General features: G+C 40.5%; 2 protein-coding genes and 1 long non-coding RNA gene across 4 annotated transcripts in view; 2 read left to right on the plus strand and 1 right to left on the minus strand.

Moving 5' to 3' along the window:
• Nucleotides 1-27,127, minus strand: part of LOC116062299 (cephalotoxin-like protein) — a 1,100,540-nt gene that overhangs the window by 223,071 nt on the left and 850,342 nt on the right. The window lies entirely within an intron of this gene.
• Nucleotides 580-1,530, plus strand: LOC116061941. The gene is made up of 2 exons (XR_004107857.1): nt 580-700; nt 1,481-1,530. It is a non-coding gene; the product is annotated as an uncharacterized LOC116061941 (long non-coding RNA).
• The window catches only part of LOC116061938, a 63,207-nt gene continuing 40,348 nt past the window's right edge, over nt 4,269-27,127 (plus strand). The window contains exon 1 of the mRNA XM_031316311.2: nt 4,269-4,377. The gene's annotated coding sequence lies outside the window, so the exon portion shown is untranslated. The remainder of the gene's footprint in view (nt 4,378-27,127) is intronic.

Below are 27,127 nucleotides of genomic sequence, written 5' to 3' on the forward strand. Positions count from 1 at the left end.
ACAACACAATGTTAGTAAAAGAAGCTTTAACTTTTGAATGTAGCCAATTCTCAATAACTCAAATTACATTAAAGTGACTATGTCACTTTGTAGTGTTTCTGAAACTCTGTCATATTTCATTTAATAAAAACTATAATCATCTGAAGTACCTCACTCAAACACACACACACACACACACACACACACACTAACTGTCAGAGTTAGCTTAACTCTGACAGGCTAAGCTAACGTTAGCATACACTGACACAGCTAACTTTAGCATACTTTTAACACACCCTGTTAACTATAAGCTATCATCAACATCAATAGCTGTAGATAGTAGCCTAATATTAATTTTAAACAAGCCGGGCTAAATAACTATTATCAGTAGCTTACCTGGTACTCACTGGCAATATGAAGCTGTAAGTCGGACGTGGCGTGAGCGGACGGGGGCGTGGCGTGAGCGTGGCGTGAGCGGCCGCAAGCCGCAGCTGGACCCTTCTCCATCAGGTACCACAGAGCCCGCAAGAAAGCTTGCCTGTGACAAGATGGCCGCCAGTGATGACGTTAGAGACTCCACCGTAAGACATCTAGCCTTTATATATATCTATGCTATATACTATCTAATACTGGCTATGCCTTGTTGTGAATAGAATGAAAGAGAGCTGTGGCTGAATCCACTGTCGTCACGGAGTTAAAGGCAGTGAATTCCATTAAAATGGTGAGTCATTCCTTAGCACTAGGCCTTGAGTTCGCTAGCATCCATGCTAATCGGTGCTAATCATGGATGTATTAAGAGAACGGTGCTAATAGTTCAAAGCTAACGGGTTAGCTAAGGTGCTGTATTCATATGCTAATAGGGTACTTAGCCACAAAGGGCTAGCGGAGTACTGTGTATTGCCTGTGAAAAGGCTAATGATTCTATCTATTGGTTATGGAAAGTAATGATGCTTTTCAACACTATTGCTAGCTGTGGGTATTTTGTTGAATGAATGTTCGTACAAATTGTGAGTTTAATTGTTTAACTGGAGTTTATGGAGAAGTAACTTTAAGAGGCTAATTTTTAGTGCATTCTTTCTACTGTTACCGGTACAGGGAGGGATAAATAAGCACACATGTCTTAATGCCTCTAGATTACAACACTAGCTTAAGTTATGGGAAAATAATACAATTTGAGAGATTTTTACATGCAATTTATGCAATTATATTAAGAATAGTGTTAATGTTACTAAGGTAGGTTCCATAAAACGTGAATTAGAAATGTATTTTTTGTATAAAGGTTACCTATTAATATAAATGTACTTTTGATACCTGAAAGGGATTTATATACTCTTGATACCTAAGAGAAGAAATTTAAGAACGGTTGTACAACTGAATAGAGATTTAGATATTTCAATATGGGTTAACTGAAATATTACCTGATTTTATTTTCATTGTAACCTAAGCAATTGATTTTATTACTGAATAGTAATTGAGAGAACTGATTTGGCCTTATCTACAGGTGGAGGACGTGGAGATTTGAGAAGCGCTACTCACGGGAGGTCCGGTCCACAGAGGGATATTGGACCACATCGACTCTTCAGATCCCAGAGACTTCCAGGTTTTAGAGATTCCCAGTTGAGTTGGCTGGGTGGCGAGCTACAGGATGGAGACTCTGAACTTAGACGGGTTGCCCTGGATTCCTTCTTCATGGTGGTAGGACAAAGAGAAACCAAACTCATATGGGCCCCAACGTTGAACATCTCTGAACTATTGTCATCAAGGAACAATTGAGCTCATAGAACTGAAAAGGGTTTCTGTTATGTGCCCACTTTATTATTTTAGTTGTTATTTTTCATACCTGTGTTTATCTGTATGTATGCCATATTTCTGTGTATATTAATACACTTCTCAAACTGTATCCTGGTTTCCTAGTCTCTTTATTGATGTTCAATTCTCTGGCTCTTACCAATCTAGTTTTCTTCTGGTTCTGGTCCAAATTCACACTGATATCAACTACATAACACTACTACGAGCTATTTTATAAATGTACATTCTTACTACATTGTAATAAGGGTTACAAATACTTGTTTTACTTGTGTTTCTGTTGTATCTGCTAGCCTTTGCAACTTATTCATAAATGCTTTGTAAAGCATAGTAAGTCCTCACTTTAGATGGGCTCATGCCATGTAGTCAACTAATCAGTAGTAACTCATGAGTTAATCATGAATTGATGTTTTGGTAAGTGCTTGTTAAAGATGCATTAACACACTAACTATCCGTAGGCATATTTCTGAAGGCGTGTCCAAATAGAACAATACATGTGTGTCCAGGTTCTGGTAGCCTTTGCAACTCACTTATAAATGATTTGTAAAGCATAGAAAGTACTCACTTTAGATGGGCTCACACAATATACTTAACTAACCAGCAGTAACTCCTGAATTAGTCATGGATTAGATTATTGGTAAGTATTTGCAACAGATGTGTTAACACCCCAGCTAGTAGTTTAGGCCTTTTTCTAAATCATAACATTTTATTTAAGACATGAACAAATGTAGTTGTAGATGGTCTGTTAATCATTAACTTGCTAGTTTTAAACGACCTTTTACGTTCCTGAGTACCTAGTTGATAATGGTAAAATTACTTCATTTACAAATGGTTAATGCATCATTTAGGAATTACTAAAAAATAAACTGATAAACATTTTACATGGGCTTACTCACTATGGCCCAACCATTTACTAACTATTTACAAATGCTGTACTGATTAGAATGAATGTAGGAACTATGATTTACAAATGATAAACAAATAAATTACTAATAGTTTGTAGATAGTTTATAAAGGGAAAAATATTTAATTCACCAATGGTTTTTGCAATGCTTATTAAGTGTCAGACTTCTATTCATAAACATCATTATTGAGAGCTTTATTTACTATGAACAAACCATTTATGAGTGTGTATACAAATGCTTTATTTATGAGAATTAGCATAGGAGCAATGCTTTACAAATGATGAACAAAGCATTTAGCAATAGTTAGCAACTTGTTTTATAATGGGAAAATTATTTCATTTATAAATGGTTGTTTCATTATTTATTAAGTATAAATCATGTACTTACAAACATATTTTTCAAGATAGGCCTATTTACTATGAACAAACCATTTATAACTATGTGAACAAATGCTTTACTGATGATGAATTATGTAAGAACAATAAATTAATAATGATGAACAAACCATTAACTAATAGGCTTGTTTACGATGAACAAACCATTTATAACTGTGTGAACAAATACTTTACTCATGATGAACTATGTATGAACAATTAATAAGTAATAATGAACAAACCATTAACTAATAGTTAACTAATGCTTAACAAATGATGACTTATGGATAGTTATTATAAAGTGCTACCCACCTTTTTAACTTCACTAGCAACGTTAAATGAAAGCTAATATGTACGAGTAGTTTCCCATGTAAGAAGTATAACGTTCCGTAACATTAGCTACGTTATAGCATTCATAATAAACGGATAAACGGATCATAATATAATTACGTATGTGCTAATTTGCATAAATAGCACAACAGATCTAAACATTGGGTATAGCCAGGTGAAAATGTCTTGTTGACATATAACAGTAAAAGACTTAATGTAAAGGTCTGAATGGAACCCATTTAGGCTACCCATGAGCATTAATACATAGACGCAGGAAGAAGTGCTTTAAACCAGTATTGATTATTGAGTGTATTAAACCAGTATTATTATTGCAGAGATGGGGTTTGGGGCTGAGTCAGTGGGACTGTTTCTGGGGGATGAGTCTGAGGGAAGAACAAGGGTAAGGAGAATGCAGAAGACAAAAGGTAGGTAAAATAAAAAGTGAACCCCCAGAAACCCCACGGACCCAGCCCCAAACCCCATCTCTGCAATAATAGGCTAATTAATAAAGGCTGGTTTAAAGCACTTCTTCCTGCCTCCATGTATTAATGCTCATGGGTAGCCTAAATGGGTTCCATTCAGACCTTTACATTATGTCTTTTACTGTTATATGTCAACAAGACATTTTCACCTCCATCGTTTTTATTGTTAATAAAGAAATCACATCCATCCCCCTCACTTTTGAAAAGCTTGCTACGCCCCTGCCAATCAGCTTCCTTTAAAAATGACTGCTTCTGTCCTGTCAGGCTCAGAGATCAGGGGCTTCCTCTGAGACTCAACAACCTGCAGACTGTCATCAGAGACCTCCATCACATCCAGCAACCATCCAGCCAGCCGACCAATCACAGCAGGCAGACCTCTCTGGACCAGCATCTGGCCAACCAATCACAGCAGGCAGACACTTCTGGGCCAGCGTCCAGCCGACCAATCACAGCAGGCAGACATCTCTGGACCAGCGTCCAGCTCTCCGAGCCTCTCTCCAGGTCTGAACTCTCTGCTTTCTGTAAAAAATAAATTTTACATTGTGTAAAATGTCATTTTACAGAAGTATTCAGTTTTATTTTACAGATTTTTCCTGTATTTTTAAAAATGCAAAAATGTATATTTCTTTTGCAGAAATAGACTTTTCTGTAAAAGAACAGGAAACATCTGACATTACGAATATCTGTAAAACTACATTTAAAAAAATGAAAATGTATTGTTTTCACATTTTGTTAAAATACATCTCTGAAATATTTATCCTTTTTTTTTTTGATAAAACTGCTTAATTGAAGTTTGATTCTGTAAATACATTTAATAAATTAGATCAAATGATTTTTGATGATGTTGTTTTTAGACCTGCAATGTTAAAACGATTAGTTATCAACTATTACAGTTTTTCTCAGTTGCTAAAACACTAAAACCCATTGGCTGAACAAAGTTCTCAGTTGCCTGAACTCATTGAGCTATGTGCTGTGCAGTCTGTTGTCAATACCTTAAACCATTTCACATGGTACAACAGACTCTAATGCACATGTCATCCATACTGGTAAACACAAGTAGCAACAATCAAATACACATAGAGAAGACATGTCATTGATTGAAAACAACCACTCCAAATTGATTTCACTTGTTTCAAATGATGTGACACAACCAATATAAGCCAGTTCAGAGACAATTACGGAAAAATATGAAATTTGTTTTGAGATTAAAAATGTACTTCTCCCTGAGAACTATATGTTTTGAACAATGTGTTTCTGGTGTATTGGTTACTGACTGCTTGATAGTGTATATCATTTTGATCACTTTGTTTATGATTTGAGAGCAGTGTTTGATTTTGAACACAGGTCAACCTGTTTTGAGGCGAGAGGAGTCAGAGGTTTTGTAAATAGTGCTTGAAGATGAGCTTTTGTGTTTAATGTTTTCAGAAAATGGAGCAAGGTTTCAGAAATTGTCAAAACAGGACATTTGAGGTCGTCATCTTGGGCTTTGGGGAACACTGATCCTCATTTTTCATCTTTTTCTTTTCTCCTCTCTCTCTCTCCGTCTCTCTTTCTCTCTCTCTGTGTATCTGTGTGTGTGTGTGTGTGTGTGTCTGTCTGTCTGTCTGTCTGTCTGTCTGTCTGTCTGTCTGTCTGTCTGTCTGTCTGTCTGTCTGTCTGTGTGTGTGTGTGTGTGTGTGTGTGTGTGTCTGTCTGTCTGTGTGTTTGTGTGTATGTGTGTGTCTGTCTGTGTGTGTGTTTGTGTATGTGTGTGTATGTTCTGTGTGTGTGTGTCTGTGTGTGTGTGTGTGTTTGTGTGTGTGTGCATGTCTGTGTGTTTTTATGTGTCTGTCTGTCTGTCTGTCTGTGGGGTTTTATGAGGGTTTGCCATTGGAGGCCCTTTTGCGGTCACAGCAGCTGACAAATCTTGCTGCTGTATTTGTACATAGTGTTATCTCTCCCAGCAATTTTGGGATTTCCCGCTGCCATCCAGGCTGTCAAAGTCTCTGTGGATGGCAGAGATCTGTGGGTAAAAAGTGTCCCTGGTGTCCTGTTAGAGTTGGTAGAGAGGTTAGAAAGTGCCCCTTGGTCTCCTCCTCCTGCAGGTGTCAGTGTGTGGACAGTCTCTCCTCTCTGGGGAGCCAGGTTAGTCTGTGACGGCCTCTCTCCACAGCCAGGTCAGGCTCACTCAATATATTTAAATGCACAGCAGTAACCGGGGTATGTGTATAACAGGGGTAAGCCAGTTCTCCCCGTATGAGTGGGGAAGAATGGGGACAATGACATGAGGAACTCCACTCTGGTACAGTAGGTGGCGCTCTGACAACGCACAGCGCTTTTTCTTCCAGTTGACCTACAGTATGTCAACATTACACACTAAATTAGTACAATCTAACAACTCAAAGGCACACTAGATTTGTACCTTAATATAACAGCTTCAAAATCATTTTGATGGTAAACAAACTTGTAGTAGGGTGAATCATCCCGATCGCAAAGGTGGCACCCCGCTAAATCTCGCGAGAATCACGACTTGCTTGGAGTGGCGTTATCAGTCCTTGGTTCCAAATATTGGGGAAGATCCCAGAGCTATGGCCGATGTCAAAGAGTTTTGGGATAGCCAATTGGAATTTGAAGTCTGTGAATTTAATAATTTCATTAAGGATGCCATCAGCACCACAGGCCTTTTTATTTTGGAGGGATTTATTTTGTCCTGTAATTCTTTAAGTGTAATTGGGGAGTTTAATGGGTTTGGATAATCTTTAATGATTCATTCTAAATTGTGTAGTTTGTCTTGTATCTGTTTTGCTGATTATTTTTTTCTATGGGGCCAAATAGATTAGAGAAGGGGTTTAGTCATACATCTCCATATTGGATGGGAAGATCTTCATACTCTTTTATGTTTAGAGTCTTCCAATTTTCCCAGGATGTATTTGTTTTTATAGATTTTTCTATAGCATGTAGCTGCTTTCTAACATGATCTCTCCCCTCTCCCTCCCAGGCCTACCCTGCTTGCTATCTTGTCTTGTGTTGTCTGCTGTTAACTTTTTAGAGACTCTCCCTGCAAGGCTCTACAAATACCTAAAATCATGGAATTGATTAACTGGTCTCTCAGCGCAATTGACACTGTATTCTCGAGGAGGAGCACTGGTTCGGGTGAGCCAGCATGTCCTGACGGGACGTTTGCTGCGGGGTACACGATGGACGGCTGGGAGAAATGGCGTGTCGTGTGTCTCTCTGCTCTTTCCGTGGAGGACGTTGAGGATATCTACCTATTCAGAACCATGATAACTGGAATACTGCTGATTGGAGGATGCTTCGCCCTGGTTTATCGAAAAATTAAAAAGACTTTGGTAGCTGTCCAAAGCCCAAGGAAGCTGCCTGGCCTGACTGAAGCTGTTGAGAAAGCGATCAGTTCGCAAACTGGAACTATTAATCACGTGATGGAAAACAACATGGTAATGACCCGCGGCTTGGATACCATCATGAGGAAGGTCATGGATTTGGAAAGAAAAATTGACCAGTTGACCAGTTGAACAGTTGAACAATAGAATAAATGTCTAAATTAGAGCAGCCATTCGTGTAGACAAAACAAATTTAATCTTTCGGCTCCCTTATCCTGAACGGCCTTGCCAAGGCCGTCTCTTGGAACAAACAGTCACCCTGTTGGGGCTCTGCAAGCGAGACTCTCTTGGTTCCTCCCCCGTCTTCCCCACTGCCTGCTGATTGTCGTATCGGTTCTGGACTGTTCAAGGGTGTCACCATGGCAACGTGCTGTGTTTTCGCTATAACATTCTGCGGACACTAGTGGGGCTGCCGGGCTGTGCGTTTCTCAGCAGGCCAAACTCCCCCAACCTACCCTCTCCCCAGTCCAACGCCTTCGCCGCCAAATGTGCAAGTGTACATTTATGTTATGTTATGTTATGTTATGTTATGTTATGTTATGTTATGTTATGTTCAGCAGTGCAAATGTACTGTTTGTGTGCTTATGTGCTGAGGTGTTTTTTCCTGTTCCCACACTGTTCTTATCTTTATGAGGATAGTCTGAGAGTGGCTTTTTTATTTCCCTCTCCTCTCCTCATGTGATGCTGTATTCTCCCTGCGAGAGTTAAGAGAGAGTTGTGATGGCGCCGCATATGGCGACTCGGTGTGTCTGTGCGTGTTGCTTTAATGTGACATGCACCTACAACACCAGATCAAATTCCTTGTGTGTGTAAACGTACTTGGCAATAAAGCTTTTTCTGATTCTGATTCTGATTCTGGTTCCTTTTTGTCTTCATTGCGTTTTTATATTGTTTTAATGTTTCTCCATAGTGGAGAAGATTGGTTATCTGGGTCTCTGTGTTTCTGGTTTGATAGATTTATTATTTGTTTTCTGATGTTTTTACATTCATTATCAAACCATTTGTCATTGTTACTATTTTTGGAATTTCCGTCTGATGCCTTCAGGCTTACATCTTCATATGACATCGGAAGTTTTTTTCTAGAAAATTGTATATTTTTGATTGGATTTGGTCTGGCTTAATAGCATTTTGGTAGGGTTCCAAACTATTTTCCTTCCATTTGTATCTTGTATTAATATTATATAATCTGACTGGTGTTGATATGTGCTGATTCTGTGTGGACGTGTTTAGGTAGATTGTGGTTTTGCTGTGGTCAGATAGGGGGTTAGTGGACTGACAGTGAAAGGGTTAGGGTTAGGTCAGTGAGGAAATAGTGCTGTTACCCAGAGATGAGCTTTAGGTGTACTTTTCACAGGAGTCGCCTTGAAGCTGACCGTTGACAATGTACAGACCCAGTGAGCGACAGAGCTATAACAGCTGTGACCCATGCTTGTTTGTCATAATTTTGCCTAGGGGGGCATATTGGGGAGGGGATGTTTTTTCTTCCTGGTTAATGTTTATCCCCCAGTGTGCTGAGGGGGTCAGGTTCTTGTCCTGACCTAGCATTAAAGTCTCCACAGACTATAATGTGGCCATGAGATTGGAAAAAGGTAATCTCTTCTACCAGCATGGAAAACATTTCTTCTTTATAATATGGGGAGTTGATTGGGGGGACATAGGTAGCACACAGAAGGATGTTTTTTCTGTGGAGGTAAGTTCCTTATTTATTTCAAGCCAGATGTAAAAAGTTCCTGTTTTGATCAATTTGATTGAGTGGGTTAGTTCTGATTTAAACCATATTAGTATGCCTCCTGAGTCTCTTCCCTGTTTGACCCCTGGTAGCTTTGTGGATGGTACCACCAGCTCCCTGTAGTTTAAAGGGCAGCCAGTGGGACCGTCTCCTCTGTGCCATGTCTCTTGTAGGACGATGATGTCTGTGTTGGTGATTTGTTTGATGAAGTCTGGGTTTCTGCTCTTAGTCCCAAAGAGAGAGAGAGAGAGTTTTTTTTAATTTTCTTTCACGATTGCGTACCACTGCTGGGGTTGCAATTGAAATAAAAGCCTAAAGCAACGACAGTTTATGGAAAGCAAAAGTGTAATTATATTTGGTCAGATCTTGTGCCTGACTGATGGGGAAGTGACCAGTTTAGTCTAATGTATTGTAGTGGGTGTACTGTACTGTATATTGGCCAGAATCTGCCTTTGGGGGGGGGGGCATATCATAGTGGGGGGTCTGGGTGTCCTCCCCCAGGGAAGTTTTAAGCATCAACGACTTCATTTCCTGCATTCAGATACACTTTTATGCACCAATTTATGGTGAAATACCTCCATTGAGCCTATGTGAAGAAAAAAGCACAGATGACAATTCAAAATATATCAAACATATAATGGAAAGTATGTTGTTACGTGTCATTGGGCATTTTTAAGTGAGTATATGGAAATCCTGGAGCTTACTATCACGTAGACTACACCACTGGAAGTGATATTGATAGGCTAAGTGTTGTGATTTATGTAAAACAGCATCGGCTTTTTTTTCCAGCTTTGCTTCCTGCGTTTTGCCTGTAAAACCGTGTCTGTGTTCTTCATATTTATGTACATTTATAGTTTGCTCTTCTTATGTAAAATATGCGGCTCTGGTAGATGTTTACGATTGGTCGTGGTGCGCAAACCCCGCCTCTTTTATGTGAATACGTGCGTCTCTGAAACCGTGGGTTGACTGAACTAGTTGTTAACCAGCGTCGTGATACAGGTTATGCGGGACCGCGGTTGTTAGGTTAGGTGAAGCCGGATAACTGAAAGAAATCCAGGACATGTTGATCTTGATTCGTAGTACAGGCCTCTGGTTTAGATATAATAATCTGAATATAAAAGTCCCATTTTATTCTGACTACAAAGTTTATTTCAGTTTTAAACCATCAACTAATGTCAGGACCGGTGACCAGAACTCAAACGCAGACCAGAGTATAGTTGCAATTAAGGTGATTTTATTGAACTGAACAAACAGAATGTGGTTTGAGTGGCAGGTGGTTGGGATGAGTCAGAGAGAGGGAATGGGGTCCGGGCTCCAGAGCTCTGGGTCTTGCGGTGCTGCAGGTAGATCAGGTCCCAGGCACAGGGCGAGATGGTCTGAGGTGAGATAGGACAAAAACAAGTTAGCAAAAGGTTATTCACAATAGTGAAAGTTTTAGATTGGCTGGCGTGTTCTCATACAGGCTGATTCAATGATCCGGTGGGGACTGATGAGCCTCAGGTGTGTAAGCAGGAGCTCCAGTGACCACGCCCACCTGTGTCTTCCAGAGCATGTGGGAGAGAGCAAAACACAGAGACGGACACCAAAACAAAACACACCAAGCATACAGCAGGCACACCAAAAGGGGGAAAAAAGAACACTAAAACTACATTCACACACATACCATGAAGGAGGCCAGGGTCACGGTCAACGGGCCGTGACAACTAAGTTGTTTATTTTGATTCATTAAAAGCTTGAAGGTCCTGAAAATAATTAAATATGAATAATTAAAGTTATTAAAGTGACATTATGTGTTATATGTCTCTGTGTGTGTGTGTGTGTGTGTGTGTGTGTGTGTGTGTTTGTGTGTGTGTGTATATGTGTATGTGTGTGTGTGTGTGTGTGTGTGTGTGTGTGTGTGTGTGTGTGTGTGTGTGTGTGTGTGTGTGTCTGTGTGTGTGTGTGTGTGTGTGTGTGTGTGTGTGTGTGTGTGTGTGTGTGTGTATGTGTGTGTGTGTGTGTGTGTGTGTGTGTCTGTGTGTGTGTGTGTGTGTGTGTGTGTATGTGTGTGTGTGTGTGTGTGTGTGTGTGTGTATGTGTGTGTGTGTGTGTGTGTGTGTGTGTGTGTGTGTTTTGTCTTCCCGTCGACCATGCAACTTTTTTGTTTTTCAGGGGAAAACTTTTTTCGAACGCTTTTGTCACTTTTCCCGACGTTTTTGTCAGTTTTCTCAGCACTTTTTTTTTAGATCAACATTTTATTGTTTTCATATTTTTAAAACATACAGAACAGACAAACACAATTGAACGCAAACAACAACCCTCTCCCACCCCCCACCCTCTGCGTCTTGAGGAAAGAAAAACAACAACAACAAAAAATAAACAAAAACAGAAATCACACCTTGACTAGTCACTTTCCTCTAATTCTTATGATGCTGAAGTCATTAGGTCTGATACTTGCTGCATTTTTCAATAGGTCTATAGTTGATGAAGTGTTAATCCTTGCTGTAGAGAGCTCAAGCATAACTATGTCCAGAAAGTACGCCAACCACTGTTTTATACAAAGTGGGAGGGGAGAGCCAGCGCTGAGCTATCATTTTCTTGGTTGTGGTTGATCCAGCTAGCCAAACTTTCTTCTGTCTCCCAAGCAGGTGTAATTTAGAGTCGTCTTTAAGTAACAAAACAATCGGGTCAGTAGGAAGTCGACATCCTATCACATCAGATATTATTGATGTTGTTTTATTCCAGAACTCATGCACCTGTTCACACTCCCAGACCATGCGTAGGAAAGTTCCAGTTTGTTCAGGTTGGTAGAACGTGCAATAGGGAGTAGGAATGGCTTTAGAAGGAGTCCAGTATGTCCTATGGCATATGTTGAAGTGGATCTGCTGGTGATTTGGGTTCTTGGAACAGTGGGAAATGTCCCAAACTGTCTCCCAATTAATTACGTTCCCCTCCGGGCTCAGCTCTCGCTCCCATTTCTTTACCATTGGGAGTTCTCCTATAGATGCTTGCATCAGTTCAGCATAAATCCCGGACACTAATCCTCTCACCGGAGAATCAACAAGCCATTTAATGATTGGGTGCATCTCAAGACTGTTCCCCCATGGTACTCCATAACATTTTAGGGCTGATCTTAAGTGAAGATAAAGGAAGAAGGATGTCCTAGGGACCTCAAAGTTAGCTCTCAGGTCTTCAAGACTTAACATACCTTCATCATTGAATAACTGGTGTAGAGTATAAATACCTCTGTCACTCCACTGGTTATAAACAAAAGGTGTGTTACCAGACATTAAGTGTATGTTGTGCCAAATTGGGGTATTCAAATGCCACTTATTGGTGTAGCGTAATTGCTCCTCCACCTGTTTAAAGTTGGTCAATGTGCTGGTGATAATGGGGCCATAGGCTAGCATACACTTTTTTGGACACACACCTTTCAAGGCAACGTCTTGCAGTCTTCGACTTCCAGTGAGGTTTTGCTCTATTTCTCTCCATGGGACTGTAGATGAGGGGTCTATCCACACTCTAAGGGCCCGTAGCTGAAAGGCTCTGTGATATACTTTAAGGTTGGGGAGGGCCAGTCCTCCCGTGTTTGTGGTACGTTGCAGGATAGAGTATTTTAGCCTAGGTTGTTTATTATTCCAAGTATACTGTAGTAGCCATTCTTTAACCATTTATTTTGTTTGAATGTATTATAATGATGTTTTGCCTATTCTTCTTAAGTTGTGCCCTCTACAGGTCAGAAGGTATTAAATAGGAAGGTGACGGGGGTGGAGGTGTGGCTGACTGGGAGCGCACAGCTTTTTGACCTTGCTACAGGAACCGCTGCTCCTTTAGTTAAAAATATCCGGTCTGCTTTATAATTTATTTATAAGATAAAGGATCCGTACTATTTTTCATGTTGGAATAAAAGACCATCTACTGATGCAACAATACTCTCTTGGATGTTTTTTTTCTTGGGTTTATTGGAATAAAACAAGCGTCAAAGATTTCCCCAGTCAACACCAAGGTGACAAAGAACAAACTCAGGACAAAATAGTCACTACATTAGTCAAAAAGCTTGCTTCTGGATCTTGGAAAACCTTGTGGATTACTTGGATTGGTGTTCTGAAGCCGCACAGGGAACAGGCTGCAAAGGAACAAAGGAAAGCTGACGCCGCATGCACGCAGGACGCCGAAGATGCGGTAAGCTGCTGCTACTTTAAGTTGTTACACCACAAGGAACTGAGGATAAAAGAACCAAAAGTTGGATGAATTCGTTAGATAAAAATCTCATTTGAATTTTGGACTGTTTTTGACTCAAGTTTGGACCGACACTAAGCTACTAACCGAAAGTTTGTGTAGCGTTGCTTGTCAAAATATGGCACGCTTTTGGATTCAAAGCGATAAGGAAAAGGGAGTAGCCTAATCTTTAAGATGTAAAATAATATCTTTTGCATTGGAATCTATTTTTTGGACACCATGGCTTATCAATCAGAAGAGCCTGATGAACTGTGTTTGCAAACTGATTTAGAGGAAAACCCTCCTAATATGGAAAATGTATCCAGAAAGATAAAGCTTGGGCTGCTTACGCGCAAAATGAACGTTATCAAAGACATGATGATGAAAGAGGATTCAAATGTTAAAGAAGTGGTTGAAAATATGGATAAGTATGGAGATTTGTTGAACGATTTTGAAGCTAGACATAAGGAGTACCAGAACGTATTGAGTGAGAAGGATCACAAATCGGATAATGACGTGTGGTACAAACCTAAAAGAGAAATCAACATAACATTCGTTGAGGAAGTGGAGGATTGGTTACGCACACATGGAAAGAAAGAAGAAGGAGAATGTGAAATAGGCCCAGACGACAGTGTTTCTGTAATACTCGCTAAGAAAGCAGAAGAAACGGCTTCAAAGATCTCCATAACGTCCTCCGCTTTAGGACGTGCGGCAGCAGAAAAGGCTGCGCTAGAAATTAAATTAACGGCGCTTAAAGAAAAACACGACATAGAGAATGAGGAGGCAGAATTAACTAAAAGACAGGAAACGTTGAGGAAGCAAAAGGAAATGTTAGCCCTCAGAACTGAATTGGATGCTGCTACTGTTAAACTCCAAATATTGAGTAAAAGTAAAAGCAACGTCTCAGTGGGAGATGGAATGAATGAATATTTAGAAAGATCACAAAATACAAAGGAACTAAATGAAAGGGAGTGTGAACCAAAATTGGAAAATGCTCATACCAAAGGAATTCAAGATGCAAGCGTCAGACCTAAAACTCATGCCCTCCTGCCTCAACCAGTGCAACTTCATGTCGAAAAAAAAAGAGCCCTATTTTCTACCGTCAGTACGGTCGTCTATCTGGCCAGATCAGTCCCCGTACATGTCCTCAGCCCAACCAATGCAGCTGCGCTCATCTCATTCACAACCCCATACTCAGACTTACGTGCCCCCACGACCCCGTGCAACCTCTCACCAGACTCATCCCTCTCTGACCCCTCAGCACACTCAAGGGCCTCCACCGCAGCCTCAGTCAAGACGACAGCCTGCAGGAGACTCTCCCATTGCTCCTCTTGAACCTCCTATTGGGATCCCACAAGATAATACTCAGCTCTACAACATTTTACAGAGGCAAAATGACATCACAGCTTCATTGATAAAGCAACAGGACAAGTCATTTTTGCCACGAAAGGAAATGAAGGTATTTAATAATGATCCAATTGAATACAGATCATTTATCACTTCATTTGAGCACATTATTGAGAGCAAAATTGAGCATGCAAAGGATAAACTATATTATCTAGAGCAATACACGTCTGGTCAGTCTAGAGAGCTGGTTAAAACTTGTCTCTTCTTAGATCCAGAGAGAGGCTTTGTAAAGGCCAAAGAATTGCTCCAGGAGCACTTTGGAAATGAATACCAAATATCCAGTGCATACATTAATAAGGCATTGTCATGGAACCCCATTAGAGCTGAAGATTCCCAAAATTTGAAATCCTATGCTCTGTATCTCAGAGGTTGTTTGAATGCCATAAATGAAATTGCATATATGGATGAATTAAATCTGGCTTCTAATCTGAAATTATTGGTCAGCAAGTTGCCTTACAAACTAAGAGAGAGATGGCGAGTCGAAGTGTGTCACTTTCAAGAAACAACCAATCGCCGAGCCACATTTGGAACCTTAGTTGAATTCATTGAAAGGGAAGTCAAAATCTTGATGGATCCTGTCTTTGGTGATATACAAGATCATTCACCAGGAGCACGAAATGTAAGGCCCGCCCTGTCAAGATCTGTGAAACCCAAATTCACTGACAAAGGCTTCACAAGCAATGCAACAACCATTAATGTCAATCCTACTTCGCTCAAACAGAGGAATAGTGTTTCAACAATCAAATGTAAGCCATTCTGTCTGTTTTGCTCAGGAGAGCATCTACTGGGAAGCTGTTCTTGGTTTAAAAGGAAACGTCACACTGACAAAATCTCATTTTTGAAAGAAAGAGGGATTTGCTTTGCATGTCTTGTTACGGGCCATATGAGCAAGGATTGCACCCAGCATCAGTCATGCGTTATTTGCAAGAGGCCGCACCCTACAGTACTGCACATAGGAAAAGTGGAGCAGAACAAAGGAGCAGAAACGCGTGGAGAAGTGGCCGATGTGGAACCAAAAAAGGTGAACACAGGACAGGTTTCACTTAAAGCATGCAGTCACACTGGGGCCGGTGAAGAACAGTGTTTAATGTCCATTGTGCCGGTGAAGGTAAAATTAAACAAAGGCAACACAGTAGTACAGACCTACGCATTTCTTGACCCTGGCAGTACCGCCACATTTTGTACAGATAAATTAATGCACCAACTAAACAAGGGAAAAGAACCAACATTCTGTTGCGCACAATGGGCCAGGAAAGAATCGTGTCTACCAATATCATCACTGGACTTGAAGTAAGTGGACTTCACAACAATGTGTTCATAACTCTGCCAGAGGCATACACACAAGCAAAGATTCCCGTGTCAGAGAGTAACATTCCAAACCAGAGAACTCTGTCAAAGTGGCCTCACCTTAGAGATATCCAAATTTCCACCATCAACGCAGGCATTGAATTGCTGATTGGCACAAATGCACCTAAAGCAATGGAGCCATGGCAAATCGTAAACAGTGAAGGAGACGGCCCATATGCTATGAGAACATTGCTTGGATGGGTAGTAAATGGCCCGTTAGGAACAGGATCTAACAATGACATGCCCTCTCACACAGTCAATAGGATATCAGTACATAATCTACATGAGATGCTGATCGCCCAGTATAACACTGACTTCAGTGAAAGGTTGTCTGAGGAAGTGAAAGTAATGTCCATTGAGGACAGGCGTTTTCTGAAAATAGCGGAAGAATCAGCTACAATAGTGAATGGACATTACAGTCTTAAGTTACCTTTCAGAGAAGATAATGCTACGCTTCCAAATAACCGTAGCATTGCTGAGCAACGTTTGCAGAGCCTGAAAAAGAAATTCAATAGGAACCCGTCATTCAAAGGAGAATATGTCACATTCACGACAGACATGATCAGTAAAGGATATACAGAAAAGGTGCCAGAGGGGCAGCTTACAAGAAGAGATGGGAAGGTGTGGTATTTACCCCACCATGGGGTTTATCACCCAAAGAAAGGGAAGTTAAGAGTGGTTTTTGATTGTGGCGCATCTTTCTGTGGAAAAGCATTGAATGCAGAATTACTCAAAGGACCTGATTTAACCAATAGCCTTATAGATGTGCTCAACAGATTCCGCCAAGAGCCAATAGGACTGATGGCAGACATCACCGCCATGTTCCATCAGGTGAAGGTTCCAGACAGTGATGCTGACTTTCTGAGGTTTCTGTGGTGGCCAGAGGGAGACGTGTCCAAACCTCCTGTGGAACACAGGATGACTGTCCATCTGTTTGGCGCAACGTCATCCCCCAGCTGTGCGAGTTACGCGCTCAGGAGAACAGCAGAGGACAACAGAAAGCACTTCAGGCCTGAGGTAATTGATACAATTCTGCATAACTTTTACGTGGATGATCTGTTGAAGTCAGTGCCCACTGTACAGGAGGCAGTGCAACTCATTGCTGACGTCAAGTCAGTCTGTCAAAGAGGAGGCTTTCATCTTTCAAAGTGGGCCACAAACAGCAGAGAAGTGTTGTCTCTCATTCCTGTGGAGGATAGAGCTAAAGAAATGATGGATCTCAATCTTGACAAAGACAAACTTCCAACTGAAAGGGCTTTAGGCCTGCAATGGTGCATTGAGAGTGACAACTTTATCTTTAACGTTCAGCCAAAAACACAGCCACTTACAAGAAGAGGAATGTTGTCAATGGTCTGTTCTGTCTACGACCCTCTTGGTTTCCTAACCCCCTTCACATTAACAGCTAAATTCTTGTTACAGAAGCTCTGTAAGGTGAACCTAGGCTGGGACGAAGAGGCACCCCCCAGCATCCGTGAACAATGGTCAAAATGGACAGCTGGTTTGAGTCAAATCTCAAACTTCAAAGTGCAACGATGCTTCAAGAGTAATGAATTTGGATCAATAATGCATGCACAGTTACATCACTTTGCTGACGCAAGCGACCAAGGCTATGGAACTGTAAGCTATGTGAGGCTGGTGAGTGACAACAACAACGTCCACGTCACTTTTGTTATGGGAAAAGGGCGTGTAGCCCCTCTCAAAGGAGTAACAATCCCAAGATTGGAACTCTCCGCTGCAGGTCTAGCAGTAAGAATGGACAAGCTGCTGAGATCGAGCTTACAGCTAGACCTAGACCATTCCATGTTCTGGACAGACAGCCAGTCTGTACTAAAGTACATATCAAACGAACATTCCAGATTCAAGACATTTGTGGCCAATCGAGTTGCAGCAATAAGAGATGCGACCAAGTTATCTCAGTGGAACTACATTGATTCCAAGTCCAACCCTGCAGACGATGCAACAAGAGGTCAAAGTGCGGACAAATTCATTAACAACAAGCGTTGGCTACATGGTCCGGACATTCTGTGGAAAGAGAGACAGGAAACCCTGACCCTGAGGTGAAAAGAACGCACACAGTGAATGCAACCTGTACACACAAAGAAAACGCAACACAAAAGCTGATGACTCATTTTTCTGACTGGACAAAACTCCGGCTCGCAGTTGCATGGTACCTGAAATTCAAGAAAACTCTGAAAACACTGGTGCAAAAAGGGAAAATGGCTGAGTGCAAAGTAGTCACAAGAAGCAGGATGAAAGACTTACCTGATCCCACACTGGGTGGGCAGCAAATAAGTATTGAAGATCTAAAGAAAGCTGAAATTGCCATTGTTCAATTCACCCAAGTGCAGTTCTTCCCAAACGAAAATAAAATACTCACCTCAACGACTCCCGAAGTGAGGAAGAAAAGTGCCCTGTACAAACTTGACCCGCATGTAAAGGATGACTTGATAAGAGTAGGAGGCAGGTTGAACAAAGCAGCCATAGGGGAAGAAAGGAAATTTCCTGCCATAATTCCAAAGAACTCTCATATATCCACGCTGATTTTAAGGCATGTGCACAAGACAACAGGGCACGGGGGAAGAAATCATATGCTATCTGAACTCCGCAAAAAATATTGGATAATAAACGCTAATTCAGCTGCCAGAAAGATTCTGACCAAATGTGTTGTGTGCAGAAAACACAGAGCCAGAGTTGGAGAACAAAAGATGTCCGATCTACCGCAGGAAAGACTTCAACCTGACTCACCCCCATTTACCAACACCGGGGTGGACTATTTTGGACCTTTCCAGATTAAACGAGGAAGAGCACTGGTAAAGAGATATGGCGTGCTATTCACCTGCATGACCAGCAGAGCTGTTCATATTGAAGTGGCCGGCTCCTTGGACACGAGCTCATGTATCAATGCTGTCAGACGATTCATTAGTAGGAGGGGACAAGTAAAGCACTTTCGGTCAGACAATGGAACCAACTTTGTTGGTGCAAAAAAGGAACTGCAAAAGGCCTTCGCTGCGGTAAACCAGGACAAAATACAGAAAACACTCAGAGAAAAAGGCATAAAGTGGAAATTTAACCCACCAGGCGCATCCCATCACGGAGGCATATGGGAGAGGCTGATCAGATCCATCAGACAAGTCCTCTGTTCTGTTCTTAAACAGCAATCCCTAGATGACGAAGGGCTCCAGACAATCTTGTGTGAAGTAGAGGCAATTTTAAACAGTCGCCCTATAACAACAGTCACCACTGACCCTCAAGACTTGCATCCACTCACGCCAAATGATCTCCTGCTACTCAAAACCAAGCCAAATTTTCCACCCGGTATATTTGATAAGAACGACCAGTACACCAGACGCCGCTGGAGGCAGGTTCAATACTTGGCAAACATCTTTTGGAGACGCTGGACACTGGAATACCTGCAGCTGCTCCAAGAGCGTCAAAAGTGGAACATCAAAAGAAGGAACTTTCAATGTGGAGATATTGTATTGGTGGTGGATCCAACTTCCCCAAGAGGTTCTTGGGTTCTGGGCAGAATAATTGAAGTTTTTCCTGACCAAAAGGGACTCGTCCGCTCTGTGAAACTCAAGACCCAGAACAACATCTTAGAAAGACCAATCACGAAGTTATGCCTGATGTTGGAAGGAGATGAAGAAAAGATCTAAAGAATCCAGATAATGGTCTAGTATTCTATTTTTTGCTCTCATATTAAATATAAAGGTAAAATAATTTATTCAAGGCTCCTATTTTGATTTAATTTAATAATTGTTTTGTTTACCAAATACAATTAGGGGCCGGTTGTGTAGTAACCATTCTTTAACCATTTATTTTGTTTGAATGTATTATAATGATGTTTTGCCTATTCTTCTTAAGTTGTGCCCTCTACAGGTCAGAAGGTATTAAATAGGAAGGTGACGGGGGTGGAGGTGTGGCTGACTGGGAGCCACAGCTTTTTGACCTTGCTACAGGAACCGCTGCTCCTTTAGTTAAAAATATCCGGTCTGCTTTATAATTTACTTATAAGATAAAGGATCCATCTACTGATGCAACAATACTCTCTTGGATGTTTTTTTTCTTGGGTTTATTGGAATAAAACAAGCGTCAAAGATTTCCCCAGTCAACACCAAGGTGACAAAGGACAAACTCAGGACAAAATAGTCACTACATATACTGCCAAATTAAGGTATCAAGTTTCTTCCAGAAATGTATTGCTGGGGGTAAGGGGATCATTGTACTTAAGAAATTCACACAAGGAACTATGTTCATTTTAACAACAGCAATCCTGGACCGTAGTGATGCTGGCAGCGCAGGCCAATTGGCCAGATCCCTTTGAACACTACTTAATATAGTTTCATAGTTGTCCTGGACAACTCGCTGTAGCGATGCATGTATGGTGATTCCCAAATATGTAATTTTGCTTTGGGTTGGTATTGTAACACTAATGGCTGAAGCCACATGCCTGTTATTCATTAAAAGAAGATTAGATTTATTCCAGTTAATTTTATAGCCGGATATTGAGCCAAATTTGTTGAAGATCTTACGAATTTTTGGAATAGAGTCCTCAAGATCAGAAATGTACAACAAAATATCGTCTGCAAATAATGATATTGAGCTGCTATTGGATTTAATCTGGACATTACATATTTTATTTTGGCTTATGGCTTATGGCTTGGGCTAATGGTTCAAGAGAGATTGCAAACAGCATGGGAGAAAGCGGGCATCCCTGTCGCGAGCCCTGCTCGATGGGAAATGGCTGAGAGTGCAATCCATTGGTTGAGACTATGGCTGTGGGATTTGCATATAAAGTATGTACCATGTTAATGAATTTGTCTCCCCAACCAAGCCTATCCATTTTCCGCATCCACTGATAAAACTGCTGCTGTTGTTGGAAGGTTTTTGGCTTCTTCTATTACATGAAATAACCTGCATACAATGTCTGCAGCATGTCACTTTGGTATAAAACCTGATTGGTCGGGGTGGACTAGGTTCTCGATAAAGCGCTCTAAACAGAGAGCAAGGACTTTGGAATAAAGCTTAATATCACTCCCGATGAGGCTGATGGGCCTGTAATTTGAACAGTCCGTAGGATCTTTGCCCTTCTTTGGCATAACGGAGATTAGCGCAGTGTTGGTTTGTTGGTGGAAAGTACCCTTCTCTATGGCTGAGGTTAAAGCTTGTAAAATGGTCGGTCCCAATATGTCAAAATACTGTAGAAGAAGTTCCGATGGAATTCCATCCAACCCCGGCGTTATCCCTTTCCTAACTGTTTTAAATGCAGATTTGAGTTCCTCTAACGTTATAGGTAGTTCATCTGCTTCCTCTGGGTCAAGAAGAGGCAGGTTTAGCTCTTTTAGGAACTCCTGACACGGTGTATCTAGATCCGGATCTGAGTTGCAGGAGGACTTATACAACTTTGAGTAAAAGGATTGAAAAGTGGCGGTGATATCTTAGGATTCGTTGCGATACCTCGGTCTATGCGGATGCTGTTGATAGTAGCTCTAGATTCGCTTTGTTTTAATTTCAGAGCCAGCAATTTGCTTGGTTTACAGCCGTTAAATAGTAATTTTACCTCACTCTGTGCATTATAAACTCAGCTCTCCTTCTTAGCAGATCATTCAGCTCTGTTCCACTTGTGACTAGAAGAGTATGTGTAGAATTAGAAAAACAAGTCTTAAAGGAACACGGCGACTTATTGGGACTTTAGCTTATTCACCGTAACCCCCAGAGTTAGACAAGTCCATACATACCCTTCTCATGTCCGTGCGTGTTGTAACTGTCTGATGGTTCCACCGGTAGCTTAGCCTAGCACAGAACCTGCAGGTAACTGGTTCCAACTAGCCTACTGCTCCGAATAAGTGACAAAATAACACCAACATGTTCCTATTTACATGTTGTGATTTGTAGAGTCACAGCGTGTACAAAAAACAATGTAACATGAGACACAGCCATCTTCTAACCGTAAACAAACTGGGAACTATAGTCTCAGACAGGTTTGCTGCAAAGCAAATCACTCCGCCCAAGTAGCAGAAGTAGCAGAGCTTCGCCTTTCTGTGAATTTTTATGATGCTCTTTTCAGCCAGGTTAAATGTCTACAGAACATAGACTATAAAGTGCGTAGCCAGACAAACGAGTCTGGGTTGCCTTCAGCATGTAGCTCGTGTCGCATCGCTTCAAGCTCCCGAGGCCGCTGGACCGCGAATGCAACACAGTCAGGCCGCTCCAGATCTCATTCTGTAATTTCCTGCATCTCTGGCTCTGCCCCCGATGTATCCTTGATTTCCGTTAACACGCTCTTCACTGCATTGTAGGTCACTGATTCAAGCTTACTTTGTTGCTTTTCCAAGGCTCGAGCAATTAGGTCCTCCATGTTGGTGATCGTGCTAACAGCAGTTGCTATGTTAGCTAACGCTCCATTAGCCGCTGTCATGCTAGCAGATTTCTCTGTACGAGTAGACAGTTTAGGCGACAAGGAGACCTGCTTTTTCGTATCTGCGGGCGTTTCACTGAGTCACCGTGATAACAGACAAAACGATTTGGCGTCGAAGAAAAATTAATAGACGGGCGGACTGGGACAAAAATTCAGCCCTGGCACTGTAGCCACGCCCATGCAGACACACCCATGGACACGTGCATTCACTAATTACATTTGTGTACACATGGTGAAATTATATATGCAGTACTTTATTTAACAGATTTTTAAACATTTCATTTTTTAATTTTTATTTTTTTATTTCATTTATAACAGGGACAGTGCATATAAATAAACATTTCTGTTAATATGCCAGAGTTAGCCAGAAGGCTATTTTTCATCTGCAGTCTCTAGACAGATGGTAAAGAAGTCACCCTAAAAGAAAGTAAAATTACTAGGGCTGTCAAATGATTACATTTTCTTAATCGCGATTAATTGTTGAATTTCTATCGCATGTTTTATCACATGATTAAAATTCTATTATTTTGCATATCAGAACTGTTTTTAAGTACATATTAACAATGGAAAGCCATTATTACCAGTATATCTTGATTGGGAATCAAATGAATGCAAAGAAAGTTACTTTATGAACTTGATTTTAAGATTTGTATTTGTTTATTATGTATTTAATCTAGTCCCACATTTGAATTTAACAACAACTTTGAATGCAACACAAGGCTGTAAATTACCAGTTTCATTGAACGCACCGTCTGTGTTTTTCCGACAACAGCAGCTGCAGATTGTTACATTCCGGTGTCGGAATGCTCTACAGTGAAATACAGTCACACTTTACACCGTTTAGCGTTAGCTGTCAGCATTTTAACCGTGTTTAATCCAGCTACTAGCTAGTGGTAGGCTAACGTTAGTTGCTGTTGAGTATAGTGTTAACTAGCTAGCGGTAGGCTAACGTTAGCTGCTATTGAGTATAGTGTTAACTAGCTAGCGGTAGGCTAACATTAGCTGCTGTTGAGTATAGTGTTAACTAGCTAGCGGTAGGCTAACGTTAGTTGCTGTCGAGTGTAGTGTTGACTAGCATCATGTGCAGCAATGTTTGTGTTTCCTGTAACGTCTGTTTCGGAGCATAAGAGAGAAGAGCAGACATATCAGTGGTCACATATCAGTTGCTATTCCTGCAGCAGCAGGATGTGTTACGAGGAAGTATGGCAAAATAGTAGATTAAAAACAATTAACGCATTATGTTCGACCCACAATCACATCGCGATTAACGCGTTAATGCTGACAGCCCTAAAAATTACATATTTACATAACAATATAACATTTAAAATACATGTAGTAAAAAGTACTATTAAGCTAAAATGTACAATAGGAGCACAGCAGACCACAATCAGACAAACATCAGACAAAGTCATGAACACATGCACACACACAAGGCAAGAAGCCAGCAGGGGGCAGCAAGAGCTGGTCTAGAAGTTAATTGTAATGTTGACAGTTCTGATTATCAATGAGCCATTTCTTTAACTGGATCTTGAATGTACTATATGTGTTTAGATTTCTGATGGTTATGGGGTAAGATTCCACTCAGTAGCAGCTCAAACAGAAAAAGAAGTATGGCCAAATATACTTTTCCTAAATAGAATGATACAATCTCCCCTTGCTGCACCTCTGGTTCTGCTGTGATCAGCTGTTTGGATGTTGACAAACTGGTGGAGAGGAGGGGATGATAAACCGTGAATCATTTTTTTATTTAATTTCTTTTCCCAGTTGAGTAATCTGTGTTTTTGTAATATTGGATTGTCACGTTTGTTAGTGTCTGTTTCCTGTTTTATTTTGTAGCATTCTGTTTTGCTCCCTGTCTTGTCTTGTTTTACTTCCTGTCTTGTGTTTTCCCGTCTGTTTGATTGTTCTGCCCCAACCTGATGTGTTTCACCTGTTGTGTCAGCTGTCCTTTCTTAGTCCTTGTTAACCCTGGTATTTAGTCTCTGTGTTTCCCTTGTCTTTTGTCGGATTATTTATTTTTATTATTTATTATCTGTTTTGCTGTGCGTTCTGTTTTGCTGTCGTGTTACCTGTTGTTTGTTTCCTGGCTGAGTGGATTATTTGCTCCTAGTAAGTGTGTTCCTGTCTTCAATAAATCTCTTTAACTGCATTTGGGTCCAATCTTCACCTTCCACCTGACACAATGATGAAAAATGCTTGGTTTCTTTTTTAACAGTTCTATGATTGCAGAGGTTTCAGAGATTTAACACTAGCTTGTGACCAAGTGGGTAAACAGTAAGTGATATGTGAGAAGATTATAGAGTGCATGTAAATTTTTGCTGCCTGTGTGGACATTTGATGGCGAATGTATCTTAAGTTACTGAGGTTGAATTTGATTCTATTACAGACCCTTTTTACATGTGATGTAAATGACAACTTTGAATCAATTAAACCCCCCAGATATTTGTATTCAGACACGATCTGCAGCCTTTCCCCTAACACTAAAACATCCGGCTCAACACTGAAGTTTCTGTGGGATTTGGCGAAGAACATTGCTACTCTTTTTGATGTGTTCAACTGCAGGCAGGATTGTTTCAACCAAGCTGTAATATTAACCATGGTGTTAGTGAGCTTCTCAGCCACCTGAGAGATATTACTACCATGAAGATAGATTACGGTGTCATCAGCATACATCTGCACAGAACCATCAGAACAGACGGACGGGAGGTCTTTTTATATAAAGTGAGAACAATAAAGGTCCTAAAATTGATCCCTGAGGAAGACCGGTGGACAGACTGAGGGCCGCTGATTTAAATGACTGGACTCTGACATGTTGGGAGCACCTTGGTCCAACAGAACTCTGATGTTTTCAGTAAAGAAGCAAGTCGCAGTCTCGGTGGAGTAATTTGCTCTAAAGCCAAACTGCATAGGGTGGAGAGCATAGGGTATGGTATTTAGATAATAATTAGTTAATAATTTTTTTGCAATCAGTTTCTCTGCAATCTTTGTAATGGCAAAATTATATTTAAGCACGATTCTTTATATTCTTGTCTTATTTCTGTTTTACTTTGTCTCACAATGCTGAAAGTGAGTTTTTCTTATTCTCATATGTTGAAAGTAAGAGTCACAAAGTCTGGGAACGTAATGTGTACGCTGAACAGATAGGGACTACAAGGTCACCCTAAACTATCTGTTATTTCTCCCTGGATAGTTGAGACTTCTCACATAGTTGAGATAAATGGGATGTCTAAACCTTGGGGTAGAAAGTGGTACAGAGGGGAAGAAGTGAGGTGGCTCCTGAATGTCTGACTATGTTTGATTGTAAGAAATGTTGAGTCATGTTTAGAAAGGGGGGCATGTCTTTCTATCTCACTGGAGATGCATATATACTGTGTGCTTTTTGTTATTTGTTGAAGAGACCTTTCACACCAGCGCTGCGTGCCTTTTGTGAACCGTGTGCTTCCTGCATTTGCAAAGTAAATAAATACTCAAAGACCAAACTTTGGTTTAATCCTCAAATCGTTCTTATTTGTTTCATCTGGTGTTATTGATATGCACTCCTGCTGCTAACAAGAAAAACTTCCACTACATCTTATACACTGTGGGCAATATACTGATGGGTCTGTAGTTTGACATGGAATGAGGGTCTCCACTTTTGAAAATGGGAGCAACAATAGCTAATTTCCACATGCATGGGAACATATTTTGTGAAATGGACAGACTGATAGTTTTGGTAATGGGGCGTGTGACTGATGTACTGAGCTCCTTGAGCATCACTCTATCCATACCAAAAATATCTTTGCATCTTGATGATCTGAGTGATTTAATGGTCTGTGATACCTCTGATACTGTAATGTTTATTAAACTGAAAACTGATTGACATGTGTCTATTGCAGGAGTTTATGTATTCTGAGGTGTAAAACAACTTGCTATGTTAGCCACAGAATCAATACAATAGTGATTGAACGCCTCTGCTACAACCTCAATATTATGTGTTAGTTGTTCATTCATTTTAATTTCTAGAGTATTTTGTTCTGTCTTTTTTCTTAGCTGGTTCCATATTATTTTAGCATTTCCATTTGATTTTTCGATTATAGTGAGAAAGCAATCTGCCTTTGCTTTTCTTAATGTTCTTACAACTTTATTTCTCAACATTGTAAAACGTCCTCTGTTATGAGTTAATTTAGTTTTATTTGCTATTTTTAGGGCTTGGTCTCGCATTTTCATGAGTTTTATGATGCATGGGTTTATCCAGGGTACAGTGTTTTTGTGTTGTTTGTGCTTGATTTTTTTGTGACAATTCTTTAATAGTTTTCTCAAGTGTTTTTAAAAATATTTCGCTGTCTTTTTGATAGTCAACTAAAGGCAACATTTCATCCCATTGGATTTGGTTAGCTGCATCTACAAAGTTTTGATATTTACTTTTAGGGATTGTAATAGTTTCTTTTTTTTCTCTAGCACAAGAATGGAAACGTTTTTTGGTAAGTTTTCTAGTGACAACAGTTAGATTGTGATCCGATAAACCTGTTAACCTATTGAATGATTTTACAATTCTTTCTGGTCTATTGGTAAATATGAGATTGATTTGTGTCTTGGTAGAGTATGTTATTCTTGTTGGCCCATGGATTACTTGTGTTAGATCCAATCTGTCTGTGATTTGTTTGAGCTTTATTCTAGAGGGTTTGTCTTCCCAGTTGATGTTAAAATCCCCCATAATTAAAATTTCTTTATCAAGATTGCTTTCTTTTAGCAGCTTCTCAAAGTTTTTATAAACGCTGTTATCTGCCGAGGGAG

This window comes from Sander lucioperca, chromosome 21, assembly GCF_008315115.2.
Source record: "Sander lucioperca isolate FBNREF2018 chromosome 21, SLUC_FBN_1.2, whole genome shotgun sequence".
Taxonomy (NCBI): Eukaryota; Metazoa; Chordata; class Actinopteri; order Perciformes; family Percidae; genus Sander; species Sander lucioperca.